This window comes from Scyliorhinus canicula, chromosome 4, assembly GCF_902713615.1.
Source record: "Scyliorhinus canicula chromosome 4, sScyCan1.1, whole genome shotgun sequence".
NCBI classification, from domain to species: domain Eukaryota; kingdom Metazoa; phylum Chordata; class Chondrichthyes; order Carcharhiniformes; family Scyliorhinidae; genus Scyliorhinus; species Scyliorhinus canicula.
In genome coordinates this window covers 92,547,727-92,564,989 of record NC_052149.1, presented here as the reverse complement: position 1 = coordinate 92,564,989, position 17,263 = coordinate 92,547,727, and the positions used below count along the sequence as shown (strand labels likewise).

At 45.5% G+C, this 17,263-nt stretch overlaps 1 protein-coding gene across 8 annotated transcripts in view; it reads left to right on the top strand.

Annotated features, from left to right (window-relative positions):
- The window catches only part of nr5a2 (nuclear receptor subfamily 5, group A, member 2), a 212,636-nt gene that overhangs the window by 183,036 nt on the left and 12,337 nt on the right, over positions 1–17,263 (top strand). The window lies entirely within an intron of this gene.

The following is a 17,263-nucleotide window of genomic DNA, read 5'->3' as shown; positions in this document are numbered from 1 at the left end:
CTTCTTTTTAACGTTCGGACATTTCCCCTTTAAGTGGGCTTGGTCCGGGGCCGCTGACGTCATGATGTCATGCGTAGGACTCCATTGCGCATGCGCATGCTGAGGTTCCTTTACTGTGCGCTCTTTTCGCAACTGCGCATGCGTGGCCTCTCGCGCATGCGCAAAACACCGTTTTGCCGATTCGTGTCTTCTAGGGAAATGCGGATGTGCGGACTGGTCTGGCTGGATACGCGCAAGATGGCTGCCAATCAAAACTGCCATCTGTTTCTTCTTCAACTCTGCCTCGTGGTGAGTATTCGCGCCATTCTTACCTATTTCTTTCGTCTCTACCTCGCAGTGGCTGTCGAATTTTTCCAGGATGGTCTGGAATTCCGTTCTGTCCTACCCTTCTGAGTATTTGAAGAAGTTGAAGATCTCTATTGCATGTTCACCCACAATGGTGAGTAGAAGAGCTAACGTCCGAGCATTGGCCACACCATGTAGGCTGGATGCTTCCACGTATGGTAGGAATTTACGTTTGAACGAACGCCAGCTAGCACTAAGATTGCCATTGTGCTGAGTGGATGAGGAGCCTGAATCTTGTTCCTCATGCCTGGGTTCGATTGCTGGTTGTCTCTAACCTTGCTGAGTTGATCTAGAGAGATTGAACAGTCACTCCTGTACCATGTTGTGTTATGTTACTTCGCGTAACATGAGCTGCTTCCTTGATGTAGTCTCTACGAAAGGTTGCTCCAGACTATGAAATGAGTTCAATGTGTTTATTGAACTATTAACACAGTTCTTTTTGCCCCATGTATCTCTGCTTCTACTATTGTTTTATCTGATTCCTCTTCCTGAGTAAACACTGGTACAAATAACTCAAGTGTCCTAACCTGACTCTATGCCTCTAAGAATATATCAGCCTCCTTGTCCTTAATAGGACCAATTCCACCTCTTACTACCCACTTGCTATTTATATGCTGGCAGAAAAGTTGGGGGTTCCCTTTTATATTGATGCCATTTTATTCTCATACTCCCTCTTTTTCAATCTAACTTTCCTCTTCACCCCCCTCCCCACCCCATTCAACCTATTGTACTTCACCTGGTTTTCACGTGAAAGATTCACCTGATATGTATCACAATCAACATCCTGGGGGTTACCATTAATCAGAAACTGAACTGGACTAGCGATATTAATACTGTGACTACCAGATTAGGTCAAAGGCTTGGAATCCCACATTGAGTAACTCACCTCCTGATGACCCCCCTACAAAAAAAGTCATGTCCACCATCTACAAGGTGCAAGCCAATAGTGTAACAGAACACTCTCCACTTATCTGGATGAATACAGCTCCAACAACACTCCAAAAGCAGCCCGCTTGATTGGCACCCCTTCCACAAAAATTCAATCCCTCCACCACCGAACAGTGGCAGCCATGTGCACCATCTACAAGATGCACTGCAGTAACTCGCCAAGGTTCCTTCGGCAGCAACTTCCAAACTCACGACCAGTATCATCTAGAAGGACAAGAGCAGCAGATACCTGGGAACCCCACACCTGGAGATTCCCCTCCAAATCACTTACCTCCCTGACTTGGAAATATATCGCTGTTCCTACACTTCTGCTGGGTCAAAATCGTGGAACTCCCTCCCTAACACCTACATCTCAAGAACTGCAGTGGTTCAATAAGGCAACTCACTACCACCTTCTGAAGAGCAACTCGGAATCGGCAATAAATGCTGGCTTAGCCAGCGAAGTCCACATTATTAAAAAAAAGATATTTTTTTATTGTATCACAATCCCTCTCTCCCTCGCCATCCATTCCTGTCAGTCTCTAGTTCTAATTTACGATGGATAGATCCCATTTCATCATGTTGAAATCAGTCCTCGTTTGATTTAAACTTCTGTATTAGATTGTTCCTTGCTCTTCTTTATTACTAATCTAAACCTAATAATATGATGATCACTATTACCCAAATATTCCCCACAGGCACTTGGTCCACTTGGCACAACCCAGATCTCAGCAATGCCTCCTTCATGGTAGGGCTGTGAACATACTGATCAATGAAGTTCACCTGAACACATTTCAGAAAATCCTCTCCCTTCTTGCCTTTACACTAACATTCCTCAAATCTATATTTGGGTAATTGAAGTTCACCAGTATCGCCACTTTCTATATTTCCCAGTGACCCTTGCCAACAGAGGGAATGCAGCAAGGTTACCATTTTTATTCATTCTTGGGATGTGGGCATCATAGGAAATGTTGTCATTTATTGCTCATCCCTGGCTGTCCTGAGAATGTAGTTGGTCTACTTGTTCAACCACTGGTGGCAGATTGATATGGGAGTTACAAAGACAGCAGCTTTCCTTCCCTAAAAGACAATAATGAACCAGTTCAGTCATTCGGACAGTTTCCCGATTACTTTCACTGACTTTATTTCCAGGCGTATTTTTCAAAACTGAATTCTTCCATTGAAATGATGGGATTTGAACTCACATTCTCTGGATAATTAGCTTGGATAATGCCAGTAACATAACCATTGCACTTCCAATACCATATCGCTGTCAATCATAAATAATCTCTCCCCTGTTGCAAAATATGGATATGTTGATAATGATTAGAAGCAGCCTTAATGCATGCCGGGAGTTCACTGCACAGACCACTTAGCCACAGTCTGCACTTGTTCAACCTTTGAGCATAGTCTGCTGCCTCTTTCCAGCAAGATTTGAGTTGGCATAGCAAGAGCAGCAGAATGCCCCGTTAACTTAGGCGTCGGATTCCTCAGAGGGATCAGCTTCGAACTGAAAACATTGCTAGAAAATGTTCTTAACACATGAGGGGCAGAGTGCAGCTGAGTTTAATTGATCCTTGGTAACTTTTCTATGTTTTTCTGATAACACTGCCAACTTTATTTTCAGCACTAAGTTTCTGACCTGAGGGGAAAAATGGCAGCCAAAAAAGGATTTTCCAAAAATATTTTGGCCAATTCAAATGATCTTCCATTTTAATGGTGGGTTCTGCAAGCTGGTCACTCAGGATTGGTTGCTTTCATACATCCTGCTGAATATTTAATAGGATGTTTACCTTTCCACATGCAGTAGGTACTTTCCCTTCCTCTTCAGTTGAAAATTTGTGTATATTTTACAAACTTGAAATTAAAAGCGAAGGATACACTAAATTTGCAGTTGAAAGATGTGAGGTGTACAGCTTTGTAGTGGATCCCCACACCCTCGGCATTGCTCAGTCAAGTCAGCGGAAGGAGTTTTCTAAGAACAGGTGGTCGATTCTCCAAAATGGAGATGAAGTGTTCGCGTTTCACGACGGCGCGAAACGGGCACAGGGACGACGGATTCTGTCCCCCACAGGGGGCCAGAACGGCACTGGAGCTGTTCCCGGCGCCAAATGGTCACCAAACAAACCCGCGCATGCGCATTTGGGCCGCGCCAACCTGCGCATGCGCGGGGGACTTCTGCAGCGCGCCAGCCCCGACTCAACATGGCGTCGGTGCCGCGCAGGAATGTAGGCCCTGGGGGGGGGGGGGGGGGGAGAGGCCGGCCTGCAATCGGTGGGCCCCAAATGCGGGCCAGACCCCATCGGAGGTGCCCCCCGGGGACAGAGCCCCCTTCCCCCCCCCCCCCCCCCCACCCCACAGTCGGCCCCAGGACCCTACGCATAGAGTTCCCGCCGGCAGCGACCAGGGGTGAATGACGCCGGCGGGACTCTGTCGTACCCGCGCGGCCGCTCAGCCCATCCGGGCCGGAGAATAGGCGGCGCCGCCATTTTCAGCGGCCGGCGCTGCGTCAAACGCGGTGGCACAATCGGCGCTGATTCTCCGCACCTCGGAGAATTGTGCGCCAGCGTTGGGGCATCGTGGCACGGTTGCAGCAATTCTCCGGCCCGGCGCGGGACTCGGAGAATCGCCCCCGGGAGCTGGATAAATGCAAGACTCAGATCACTCAGTCTCACTGCTGATTGATTAACAAAGTTATAGTTTGGCAAGCCACTGGATGGGGGCACCATCTTTAAGTGATTGGCTTTTTTTTTAAAGTACAGTAAGAAGTCTTACAACACCAGGTTAAAGTACAACAGGTTTGCTTCAAATCACTAGCTTTTGGAGCACAGCTCCTTCCTCAGGTGAATGAAGAGGTGGGTTCCGGAAACATTTATATAGACAAAGCCAAAGGTGCAAAACGATACTTTGAATGAGAGCGTTTGCAGGTAATTACGTCTTTACAAGTCCAGATGGAGCAACTGGAGAGAGGGATAACCACAGGTTAAGGAGGTGTGACTCTGTGATTATCCCTCTCTCCATTTACTCCATCTGGACCTGTAAAGACTTAATTACCTGCAAAGACTCGCATTCAAAGTATCATTTTGCATTTTTGACTTTGTCTATATATATGTTTCTGGAACCCACCTCTTCATTCACTGAGGAAGGAGTTTTACTCCAAAAGCTAGTGATTCGAAACAAACCTGTTGGACTTTAACCTGATGTTGTAGGATTTCTTACTGTGCTCACCCCAGTCCAACACCAGCATCTCCACATCATTCTTTTAAAGTGCAATTGCTCCGGTCAGCCAGAGAGTTACAGATGTTTTAAAGTACTGCGTCAATAAGGTACTTTGTTGTTTTGTACATTCTAAATGATTGACTCACATTCTCCTTAGCGTGAAAAGTCTTCACTAAAGTGTTCAGCAGAAAAGAACATTGCATGAACTGGTGTGGCAAATTGTGTTGATCACATATTGTAGAGAGAAGTGCGGAACATTTACTGGAATAACCCGATCTCACGGTTCTGCTCCTATTCACTCATTGACAGTGTCCTCAGAAAAGGTGACTGATTTTGTGACTTTTACCTCACTTCCAGAATGTGTCCGCCAGCATGTAACACTGTGTTGAACTCGGGTTTGCATCTTTTGTCACTTATTTTAAGGGCAGGGGCAATCAAAAGTATTTAATATTTATATCGAACCTTGAGCGGATACTGGGCATTGTTACAAACATTTTTGTCTTCCAATTGAAAATGGACAGTTACTAACAGGCATTCATACAGCTGGTTCCAGCAGCAGCTCTTGGCATTATGTACTACACAGATTGATTGTCATCTTTATTACTCTGAGTGATAGCTGCATTAGAGAGATCGATTATCATCTTTACCAAACATTTCTCTGAGCCATTTCTATTTATAGTACAGAGGAGTTGAATGCATATATGTAATGTTACTGAATATATATCGGCAGCAGTTTCACAAAGTTACTTTTCTCTAGCCAAATTTCTAAGAGTCAGAGGAACCAGAATAACTTTCTGCACTTCAGCAAAACTAAAGCAGCGATCTTGCTCAAATTAACGTCTACACAAATCCTTTGTTATCTCCTCTACCCCACGCCAGCTCATCCAAAATCCACTCCCACAGCCTCCCTACCCCCACTCCCCCACACCCAATTTGCACCCACACTCTCCCACAACCAGCCCAGCCAATCCCCACACCCCACCCCACCTAATCCTCATGCCCACCCACTCCTCCTTACTCCAGCCCACCCAATCTCCACCTCCATTCCCCTACAACCAACCCACCAAATCCTCACTCCCCCACACCCCAGCCGACCCAATCCTCGTCCCCACTCCCCAGTCCACCAGATCCTCATCCCCACTCCCCCACATCCCAGTCCACCCAATCTCCACCTCCAGTCCCCCACACCCCAGTCAACCCAACCCTCGGCCCCACTCACCTACACTCCTGCCCACCCACTCCCCCACACCGCAGCCCTCCCAATCCTAACTCAAACTCTTGCGCACCCCAGCTCACCAAATCCCCACCTCTGCTCCTCCACAACCAGCCCACCTAATCCTCATCCCAATTCTTCCACACCCCAGGCCATGCGGATCATTGGAGCATCTTTTGTCACTTATTTTAAGGTGCTTCTCCATCTTGGCTTAGGAGTTTGGAGAAGAGATGAAGTCCTCTTAATCAACATGTCTGGGAGCATGTGCAGAGTTTCCAACACAACCTTGCTCACCCCTTTAGCGTTCCCTGTCAATCAACTATTCTCCCTTTATTCTACACCACTCTAAAATTCCCCCTTCAATGTTGACTCCTTTACCATTGCCCCTTACTCACTCTCCACCCCTTACCATTGTCCCTTTACTCACTCTTTGCCACTCCTCCATTCCCCCTTTACTCTCCACTTCTCTACCTCTCCTTTTATTCATTCTTTACCCTGCACCATTTCCTCTTTACTCACTCTCTACACTGTACCATTCTCTTTATTCACTCTCTACCCTCCCGTCACCATTTACTAACTTCCCCTCTTTACTCAGTCTCCGCCCCTCTATGATTCCTCTCACTTTTCCTTTTCAGACTTGATCCTTCTTTAAATTTTCTTTTTTTTTTAAATAAAATTTAGAGTACCCAATGAATTTTTTCCAATTAAGGGGCAATGGCCAATCCACCTGCCCTGCACATTTTTGGGTTGTGGGGGAGAAACCCACGCGAACACGGGGTGAGTGTGCATACTCCACACGGACAGTGACCCAGAGCCAGGATCGAATCTGGGACCTCGCTGCCATGAGGCAGCAGTACTAACCACTGTTCCACCATGCTGCCCTTTCTTTAACTTTCCTTTGATCCTCCTCGCAGTTTGCTTTTTATTTTGTGCTCCTTTGCTATTCTTCCATTCCTTTTGTTCCAATCTCCTTTTTGACTTTTTGAACTTCTTTATGTCTCTCTGCTATTGTTCCTCCCTCACTGTTTCATTGCTACGCAAGAAATAGGAGCAGGAGTAGATCACATGGCCCGTCATTCAATACAATTTGATCTTGTGCTTTAACTCCACTTTCCCGTTCTTCACATCTCTCAATTCCCTGAGAGACCAAAATTTTGTCTATCCCAACCTATTGTTCTGTATTCAACAATAGAGCATCCACCACCATGTGGGTAAGAGAATTCCAAAGACTCACAACCCTTTGTGTGAAGTAATTTCTCCTCATCTCAGTCCAAAACAATGGGCCTCTTATCCTAACACTGTGCCCCTGTGTTTTTGATTTCCCAGCTAACGGAAACAATCTTCCAGTGTTCACCCTACCAAAGCCCTTCAGAATCTTGTATATTTCAATGAGATCACCTCTCATTCTTCTAAACTCCAGTGAATATAGACGCTTTCCCATCTGTTCTTCGTAACCCTTCAACACATTGCTAATTAGATATCTGGCCACCTCCTCAAGTTTTACTCCAAGTGCCGACATCCACTGCACTCTGAGGTAGTGAATTCCATCGATTCACAACCCTTTGAGAGAAGCAATTTCTCCATATCTCTGTTTTAAATCTGCTACACCTTATCCTAAACTATGACATTTCATTTTACAATGCCCCACAAGAGGAAGCATCTGCTATACGTCTACTTTGTCAATGCCTTTTATCATCTTATATACCTAAATTAGATCCCCTCCCATGTTTCTAAACTCTCGAGAATATAGACCTAAACTGCTCAATCTAACCTCCTCTGAACTGCCTCTAATGGAATGACATCCTTCCTCAAATACGGGGGTCAAAACTGCACATAGTACTGCATGTGCGGTCTCACCAATGCCTTGTATAGTTTCAGCAAAACCTCCCTACTGTTATACTCTATTCCTTTCGCTATAAAGTTCAAAATTCCATTTGCCTTCCTTATTACCTGCTATACCTGCATGCTGGTTTTCTGCGATTCATACACAAGGACACTCAGATCCCTCTGCACCGAAGCATTCTGAAGTCTCTCTCCGTTTTGATAATAAGTTGCCTTCCATTTTTCTGACTAAAATGGAAAACCCCACATTAAACTCCACCTGCCAAATTTTGGCCCTCTCACCTAACCTATCCATATCATTTTGTAAATTTCTTATTTCCTGATTGCAACTTCCAATCCGCCTATTTTAGAGTCAGCTGCAAAATGTAGCTATAGTACCTTTTATCCCTCCATCCAAGTCAGAATATACACTGTAAAGAATGGGGCCCCGAGGACCAAACTCTGTGGTACCTCACTAGTTACATCTTGCCAACCAGAAAAAGACTCATTTATCCTGACTCTCTGCCTTCTGTCGGTTATCCGGTCCTCTATCCAAGCTAATAAATTACCTCTAACCCCATGTGATCTTACCTTGTGTATTCACGTGCCATGTGCCTAACTAATTGCTTTGTTGGACCTATATGCTAATACAGAACACATTTCTGTGTATTTTGTACATGTACACCCAAGTCTCTCTGGGTGGTGTACCCAGCAAGGCTTCAAGTCATGTACGTGCCGAAAGATCATTATTTCAACATGTTGGTGGAGGCCTTTGTTAAAGGACGCAGTCTTGGACTCGGAGAACTGTGACGGTTGTTGATGGGATGGGTTCGTTTGGGATTTTGTGTATAGTGTATATATTTGTTGTTATTCGGGATTTGCGTATGTTTTAGAGGGGTTGGGGGGACCAATGTGGGTAGGGGGTAATGGTTAAGGTAATAGCAATGGAAATACATGGTCCCAGGTGAGAATTGGAACATTGCAGGAGTGTTGGATTTTGTTTTCCATATGTGCAACGGGAACAGGCATGGGAGCTTCTTTTCTCTCTGTTCGTTAACATGTACCCTGAATGGGGCTGTCTTGCTGGCAGCAAGGCTTTTAGCTAGCGACCGTAAGCGTGGTAAGGGGAGGAACTTCAGCCTGTTGGTCTGTTGGCGCATGGTAGCACAGTGGTTAGCACTGTTGCTTCACAGTGCCAGGGACCCGGGTTCAATTCCCGGCTTGAGTCACAGTCTGTGTGGAGTCTGCACGTTCTCCCCGTGTCTGCGTGGGTTTCCTCTGGTGCTCCGGTTTCCTCCCACAAAATCCCAAAAGAAGTGCTTGTTAGGTAAATTGGACATTCTGAATTCTCCCTCAGTGTACTCGAACAGGTGCTCCCGGAGTGTGGCGACTAGGGGATTTTCACAGTAGCTTCATTGCAGTTTTAATGTAAATCTACTTGTGACACTAGTAAAGATTATTTTTATTATTAACTCTCCATTTAAATAACATCCTGCACCATGGTGCTATGGACAGTCTGATAATCCACCCTGCTGTCCTTCTACTCATTCAAACAGGTAGTTGAGTTTCCCTATACCTGCCTAACCCGTAGTCACATCCTTTTGTCCCTGACCATTGACCAACTGTAAAGTTCTGCCTAACCTAAGGGGTGTGACTGCCTCCTGGAACAAAACACCCAGATAAAACTCCCACCCACCCTGATGCCCCCCCCCCCCCAATGTCTGAAACTCAGACTCGAGCTCAGCCAGTCTGAGGGAATGGCGTAGTGGTATTGTCGCTGGATTAGTAATCCAGAGACCTAGGGTAATGCCCCAGGTTTAAATCCCACCATGGCACGTGGGGACATTTGAATTAAATAACAAAATCTGGAATTAAAAGATGACCATTGTCGATTGTTGTTAAAATCCCATCTGGCTGATTAATGTCCTTTAGTGACGGAAATCTGACATCCTTATGGTGGTGGTGGGGGTGGTGGGGGGTGTGTGGAGGGAGGTTGGGAGTAGGCTGGTGACGCATTTGGTTTATTGGCTGGGATTAGGTGAGGATGGAGGGAGGTGCCATTTTGGATGGGCCCAGGCTAGTGAGGGGACAGATGGTGGAGCAGGTTTTGGATTAGGCGATGATGGCAGACCTCAGCAGTGAGGGGGGTCAGCATTGTAACCTGGAATGTGTGCAGGTTAAATGGTCCAATTAAATGGTCTTGGGTGATTCCGCACGTAAAGAATTTGAGGGCCGATGTGGTTCCTGCAGAAGACACATCTATGGGTGAAGGATCAGGTGCGATTAAGGAAGGGATGTGCGGGGCAGACTTTCCACTTGGGGTTTGATTCTAAGTTGAGGACGGTTGTGATCCTGGTCAGTAAGAAGACGGCATTTGTGGTGGCCAGGGAGGTGCGGGACTCAGGGCGTAGGTTTGAGATAGTGCGTGGGCTTTTAATAGGGAGTCATTGGCAGAAGGGAAGAAATTACAGGGGCAGTTTGATCGGTTGACAATGGGGAAGGTGGTGGGTCAGTTTCACTGGTTATAGGGTGGGGGGGAGGGTTCGGTATCAGTATGGGGCCTGCTAGTCCACCAGGTAAGGCGGGAAATTGTGCAGGGTGGGGGGGTGGGGGGTGGCATTGGTGACAGCACCATGGAAAGTCAATGAGAGTATAAGGCCACTTAATGAGGGTTGTATAGATCTGAACCCGGGGGGAGGACACAAATGTGGGGCACGTTTTGGATGGATTGATGTTTCCGGAGGTGGAACAGGAGAAGCAACAGGCATTGGAGGCGCCATTGGGGCTGCAGGACATAATGGCGTGTGTGGGGTTGATGCAATCCGGGGAAGGAAGGGCTGGGAATTGGGATGGGGTGGGGGGGCCTGGAGTGAAATAATTCATCAGATCAACTTGGCCTCCTCTTGTGTGAGGATGAGCGTTACACAATTCAAGATGGTGCACAGAGTTCATATGACACGGTCCTGGATGAGTTTTTTTCCAGGAGTGGAGGATGTATGTGAGAAGTGTGGAAGGCGGCATTCGAGACCATCAAACTTAAATGGCCCAGCCCAGGTATTTACATTTTGTATAAAACCCCTGAATTAAAGATGTGTACTCCCTGTCTACAATTGGTGCACTGGGCAGTTTTCATCTGCGTGCATTTCATTCGGAATTTATAATGAACAAGATAATTCTGGGAAAAGGGGACGATAGTGACATTTAAGGGGCATCTTGACAAATACATGAATAGGGTGGGAATAGAGGGATACGGACCCAGGAAGTGTAGTAGATTTTAGTTCAGACGGGCAGCATGGTCGGCACGGACTTGGAGGGCCGAAGGGCCTGTTCCTGTGCTGTACCTTTCTTTGTTCTTTGTTCTCTTTGTTCTTTGAAAATGACTGTGCCTATCCTAACCAAACGACAGTGGAATCCTTTGAATTGATGCAAAGGCCCAAAACGAGTTAAGTATGTTTCGTTCTTATAATATTTTAACCATTTGCTTCAAAAGGTATGTTTCAATTGGCTGCTCAAAGCTCTAGTAAACACAATTGCTGGCTACACACTAGGGCAGGATCTTCCCTTCAGGGTGGGAAACAGAGGTTGAGATATTCTCCAGGTGCCAATGCCACCCCCAAGGGAGTACAGTCACTCATTATAATTATCACAGAGGCACCCCTTTAACTGCCCTGGAGACAGCCTCGTTGTCCAATTGAGGATGGACTCTGGAAGTTGGAGGGCCAATCAGAGACCTTTCAGTTTGAAAGGATGATCAAGCTGCAATAGAGGGTAGGTAGGGAGAGGGTGCTTCAAGATGAAAAAATGGGGCCTTGCACACCCGTGGATGTGGAGTGATGTGTTGGAGTCCCTCAAGAGGCAGCCTGTATACTGCTCCTGCACTCAGGCAGACAGGGAGGGCACCTTGGCCTGCGTGGAACACTGGCCCCACGGTTTGTTGCTGGCAGGTTTCCTCCAGGTACCTAAACTTGTCTGCATCCAGATCCCACAGACTGACTGGAAAACCTCAGCCAACCTCCTTTAATTGGACTTGATAGGGTCTTATTGAGCTGTGGTGGCTGCTTGTCATTTGCAGTTAAGCCATTCTGCTGACTCTCCCATTTCACCTCTGCAAAAAAAGACTCAGAGGTGGAATACAGCTGGGGGCACTGCACGCTGGCCGATGGGGCTATTTTAAACTCTCACCTGCCTCTGTTCCTGGTCCTGGTATGGTGCAAAATTGAAAAACTACTTTCTTATCTATCATAAATGGTAAAAGAAAGATTTTAGTCAGCTGGCATTGAAATATTTGTCCATTGGTAATTGCATTCCAATAATCCTGCTGTGACTACATAACAAATTGACCTTTCAGCAAGAATCTCATTATATATGAACTGAATGAAGTCCTAATGTCAGCTATGACGTCCGCTATCAGGAAAATACAGCTGTAAGCATTGGCAACAGGTTCAACTTAATTTATATGTTGAAAAGAATTAGTGTATAGGAAAATGTACAGTTGACAGTTCATAAAGCCAATAATAATCCCAATGTTCAGATGATAATAACCACTCAAGCTTTGGCCTTGCAGTTTGCGACACGCACTGGCCTGCTTTCTGATGTCATTTTCTACTGGATACTGCCACTCATCCATTATTCTCTGTGTTATTGCTCCATAGGTAATTTCTAATGCTTTATGTTTAAAAGTTCCCCTTTTATGTGTTAAGTTCTCCAACAATACCAGTAATTTTGGCTGAAATTTTACAGGATCTCCCAGAGTGGGTGCTATTGGGAAGGCTTGTAAAATGAGGTGGAGTGGCTGGAGATACTGTGCCTGTCACTCTTCCAGCACCACTGCTATTTTACTTGAGTCTGAGAAGGTGGCATTGATGCCCTAAAGTGGACAATTAACTGCTTCAATGTCAATTAAAACCCATAAATGGCTAACTGAGGGCCTCTCCCTGCCGCCGCCAGTGTTTTACCTGGAAGCATCCTTTCAGGTTTGGGGTAGGGGAATGGCGGTACCCTCCTAATCAGCCTGTGACCCATGGAGTGCCCTCAGCAGCAAGGACTTACACTGCTGATCAAGCCCCCCATCATCAACTTCAGGATCAAATCCCAGCCGCCCCCTCAAACCAGCGAGTTGCACAAAAAAATCTGCATGTTGGGCCCTCCTCCATGTTAGCTGGTCCAGTCCTGCTGCAGCAGTGGCCGTTGCTCTCAACTGCGTTATTCTGTCTCAGATTAACCCGCGGCTCTTGGGGGGCCTTAAAAGTGAAGAAACCTGGACTGCAGGCAGTAATTGCCCGAGAACTGTAAAATCCAGTCAGTGTTTCCATGATCAGCCGAGGCAGAGTTGCCCCATACACACTAACTGAAACTTACTGCAGTTCTATAAAATCTCGACACGAGTGCATTTACCATGTGTAAAACTACTCCAACTAATCTGAAAGCATATTTTGAAGGACCAATGGGTAGATTAACCTTAGGGAGGCAGACAGACATAGCAAAATGGCCAGAAATGCTCTTCTCTTACAATGTTTATTTATTTAAAAGCATGACCAAGGTGTGACAAAACTGAGAGGTAGGAAGTAAATATGGAAACAGGAAGTGCATGTTGGGCATAAAACTTTTGACAATAGATATGTAGATCTGCAGTTGCATCACACACAATGCAAAATGTAATTTTCAGGTGAAGCAGGGTTCAAGGCCAGGAAATAATTAGACCAAGGCATATAGAGACCATTCAATCTCCATTATGAAGGTAGTATGACAAATTTACAAAGACAGTTTCCATTATAAATGTGGACATAAGAATGTATAATGGAAAAGTTGGCAAGAAGTGCAGAAAGATATAAGAATCGATCTGTTGTGGCATTGAACATGGTGAATTGAGACCAAGTGCGGTCTTCAGATGTAATGGATGTGGTGGACAAGGAATAATTGAACGATAGCACACAGACATAATTCAATCTCTTATTTCTATATTTCTATTATAAATTGCTATGCTCACATTTAAAATGGAAATGTCTGCGTAAATGGCATATGAACACTGTAATTATACACTCCCATAAGTAGCAGCAGTCAGCATGAAAAGCTTAAGTAGGCGGTGTTATTATGAAGGTATACATGGAAAATTATGATGGAAAAAGTTTTATTGATATACTAGTAGGCCTCCTGTGGTATTGTTCTCATGAGTATGGGGATTTAGTATATTATTAATGTATGGGTTTTATATCAGTATATGTTTAAGGGGTATATGTGGACCACAGATTTATAATGATTAAAGTCAAATTTCATTTTTATTAACATGTATTCTTTACCAGTTTCTTGGAACAGAATCCCACAACTCTGTCCATCATTCTATGAAAATTATACATAAGTAGCCACTATGCATATATTATACATATATATGGCACAAGTTTTTAAAAAACATATTGCGATTTGCAAATGTGTAGCATCTTGAAAAGTCTTCAAAGTTGCAATAATGCTCTGTCTGTGGAGCTTTAATTCTTCAAAATCTCTAAAGTCCTGACTGTTGCTATCATGTTGTACATGGTGTGCGTGAACAGTTTGGGCTCTTTGAATTCCCATGAGCTGTCACCATGTTGTGTATTTTTCTATCCATTAAATACAAATTCACAAATCATTCAAGTAAGACTGATAAATTGATCAATAGAGGGGTTTTATTCAAAGATTACAGTAGTTCGCACAAGTTGCTGGTGAGCTCTCAATAGTACATCTTTCTTCATCATCTAACACATTCCAACTACTGTGTCAGTGACAGATTACCTCGTATTCAGTCTGATGATGTACATAGATTATGAACATACTCATTTAAAGACATACTACAACAATAGTCTTCCCTGTCAATGCAATAAAAATAAACTATCCAATGTAATAAATGCTACTGTTAACATTACTGGAATAGTTTGACAATGAAGGTAGCTGAGTTATTTTGTGATGGCAGGAGATGGTTGTCACCGGAATGTCACAAACCCTATTAACACGTGATCACTATGTCAATAGTCTGACAGAAGAAAGATGAAGATTTAAAAAATAACAGATTTATGGCTATAATCATCTGAATTAGAACAAGATTAACACAGTCCTTCAAATAGTATTTTACTTCACTTTCCTACATTAGGTAATATTGTATCCAGGTTTCAGTCACTGTCATACATAGCCAGTAAATGAGAATATAGGTGATGCAGTTCTGAAATATAGCTCGGTTCCTCTTACTATTTAAATGCGATCATAGGTTGCAGGAAACTTTCTTCACCACAATCATATCCGATCACTACACAAAAGCATCATGTGAATTTGAGTCACATGAATAGATTTTTCAGAGTTTCTGTTGGAATCTATAATCGAAGCAATGGTTCTTTGTTTTTGGAAGCGATCTCAACTGAGACCTGTAAGGGTTCTTTTGAGTCCAATCACAGCAAATAAATAACCAAGAATGTTAAACTATTTAATTTATCTTGGAATAAAATTATCAGGATATTTTGCATACTGCATAATATTAAAGATTACTTTTTGTTCTTTATTCAGTTTCTAAAGTTGTTCATTCTCCGGAGCTTTAACAGCCCAGTAAAGTTACTGTGATTAGTACCAGTCTCTAGAATACTCTCCTATTCTATAAGGTTAAACTTTTCCCTTTCATATTGTTTCCCTCTAACATGTTATTTTCCTTCTCTGAAAAGCTAGATAGAGAAAACATGTATCAAACAGAGATCCAAAGATTTTTTATTGACATTAGAAATGGCACAGTTGCGAAAGTTTCAATAGTTTGTGCTGTCCAAGCATCTTTTTCATCATTCATGCACACAGAAACTGTGGGTGAATTATATGGAAAAATCTTGAAGTTCATTTGTGGTGGGTTTTTCAGGGAGTTTCCCACTGGTTCTATCGGCATGTTCCCCACCGCTGTTCAATGGCACTTTGTCACTTTTTTGTGCCCCTGAGAGCTTCTCACCGGTTTAGGCCACGCTTAAAATTTATTTTAGTACTGTGGAGCTGAACTTAGAGATCGGGCCGCCATTTTGAAAGGGTGCCCCGATTTCTTGAGTGAGCTTTTGGGCCTCTCAACCATGGGCAATGTCACCCCCCACAAACATGGACACTATCGGTCCCTGGGGGTCCCCCATCTTCAGCCCCCCCCCCCAAGCCACAATATAGCACCCCAGCTCTTCCAGGACCCCCACCCATCACCCCCTCCCTAACCTACCGCAGGCCCCTGCTCTGCACTCCCCCCCCTCCTCCAAACCGCCTCCCCCCCTGCTCCCACCACCCTCATTTCATGGGCATGGCACCCTTCTGGCCCCTGACCCTTGGCAGTGCCACCCTGACACTCAGGGACCCTTGCATTGCCACCCAGGCAGTGCTCCTGCCAGTTTGGGCACCTTGGCACTGCCAAGGTGCTCGTGCCAAGGTGCCAGCTGGGCAGTGCCAAGGTGCTCGTGCCAAGGTGCCAGCTGGGCAGTGCCAAGGTGCTTGTGCCAAGGTGCCAGCTGGGCAGTGCCAAGGTGCTTGTGCCAAGGTGCCAGCTGGGCAGTGCCAAGGTGCTTGTGCCAAGGTGCCAGCTGGGCAGTGCCAAGGTGCTCGTGCCAAGGTGCCAGCTGGGCAGTGCCAAGGTGCTCGTGCCAAGGTGCCAGCTGGGCAGTGCCAAGGTGCTCGTGCCAAGGTGCCAGCTGGGCAGTGCCAAGGTGCCCACGTTCCAGGGGGAGGGCCAGGGAGCCACTCTGCACTTAGCCTGACCACCCAGATGGCCCGGAAGATACCCCAGGTGCCATTCTCCCTGGTGCTCGCCTGTGTGGACTAGCACTGATTGGCGCCCGGCTGCAGCCTCGCTGGGGAGGCCGTAGATCCTGGGTAAGCTCGCCAAAGTCAGTTTAAAACCGACTTCGGTGAGTGGTATTTGGTTACACCCCTTTATTGCGTTTTCTGACTCCGACACCTCATGGGACTTGGGTAAATCCCGCGAGGCGTGAAGGCTGCCGGGGAACCCGGGGGAGGCCTCTCCTGGCATCCAGCAGCTGCACCGCTCTCGAGCGAGAGCACAACGCGGCTGGTGGATGTGAGTCATAAATGTATACAAATGTCTTGTCCTGGGAACTTTTCACAAGGACAAATCAACCTTTTGATTGAACTCACTTCAATAATTCAGTGCTCCATTTAACAGGAATACCTGCCCTGGACAGAAAAGTAGTCATTATGAATCATGCAAACATAAAGAATTATTTATATGAACCAATATTATAAATGTTATGGTGGCATTGCAGTTGTGTTTTGCATTTAAGCATGGGAAAATTGTACGAACAGAAGTGAATGGAGCGAGCTTCTGTACAATACTGTGAGCGATCTACCGGCTGTTCATGTCAGTGGGATATTCTAGTCCCATGGCGGCACACTGGGTTTCCCGGCGACGAGGGGTGCAGTCACCAGGAAATCCCATTGACAAAGGCGGGGTCGGTAAATCCCGCCGGCAGGCCGCCTCCGCTGCCGATACACACGGGGCAGGTTGGTCGGTAAATGCCGCCCACATCTTTTTGCCACGAGAGCAATTCTCTCAAATCAATTGTGCGTACAGAGTGACAGTGCAATCATTTTGGAAAGTAGACAGTATAATTTCACTCAGAGTCATCTAAGTCTTTGTTGTCCATAGTGCATTCTGTTGGCATAACCAATGCATCAAGAGTTTCCTCGAGAGTCTTCCCAATCAGGTGCCAGAACTGATCTCCGTTTATGAATCTTAATGACACA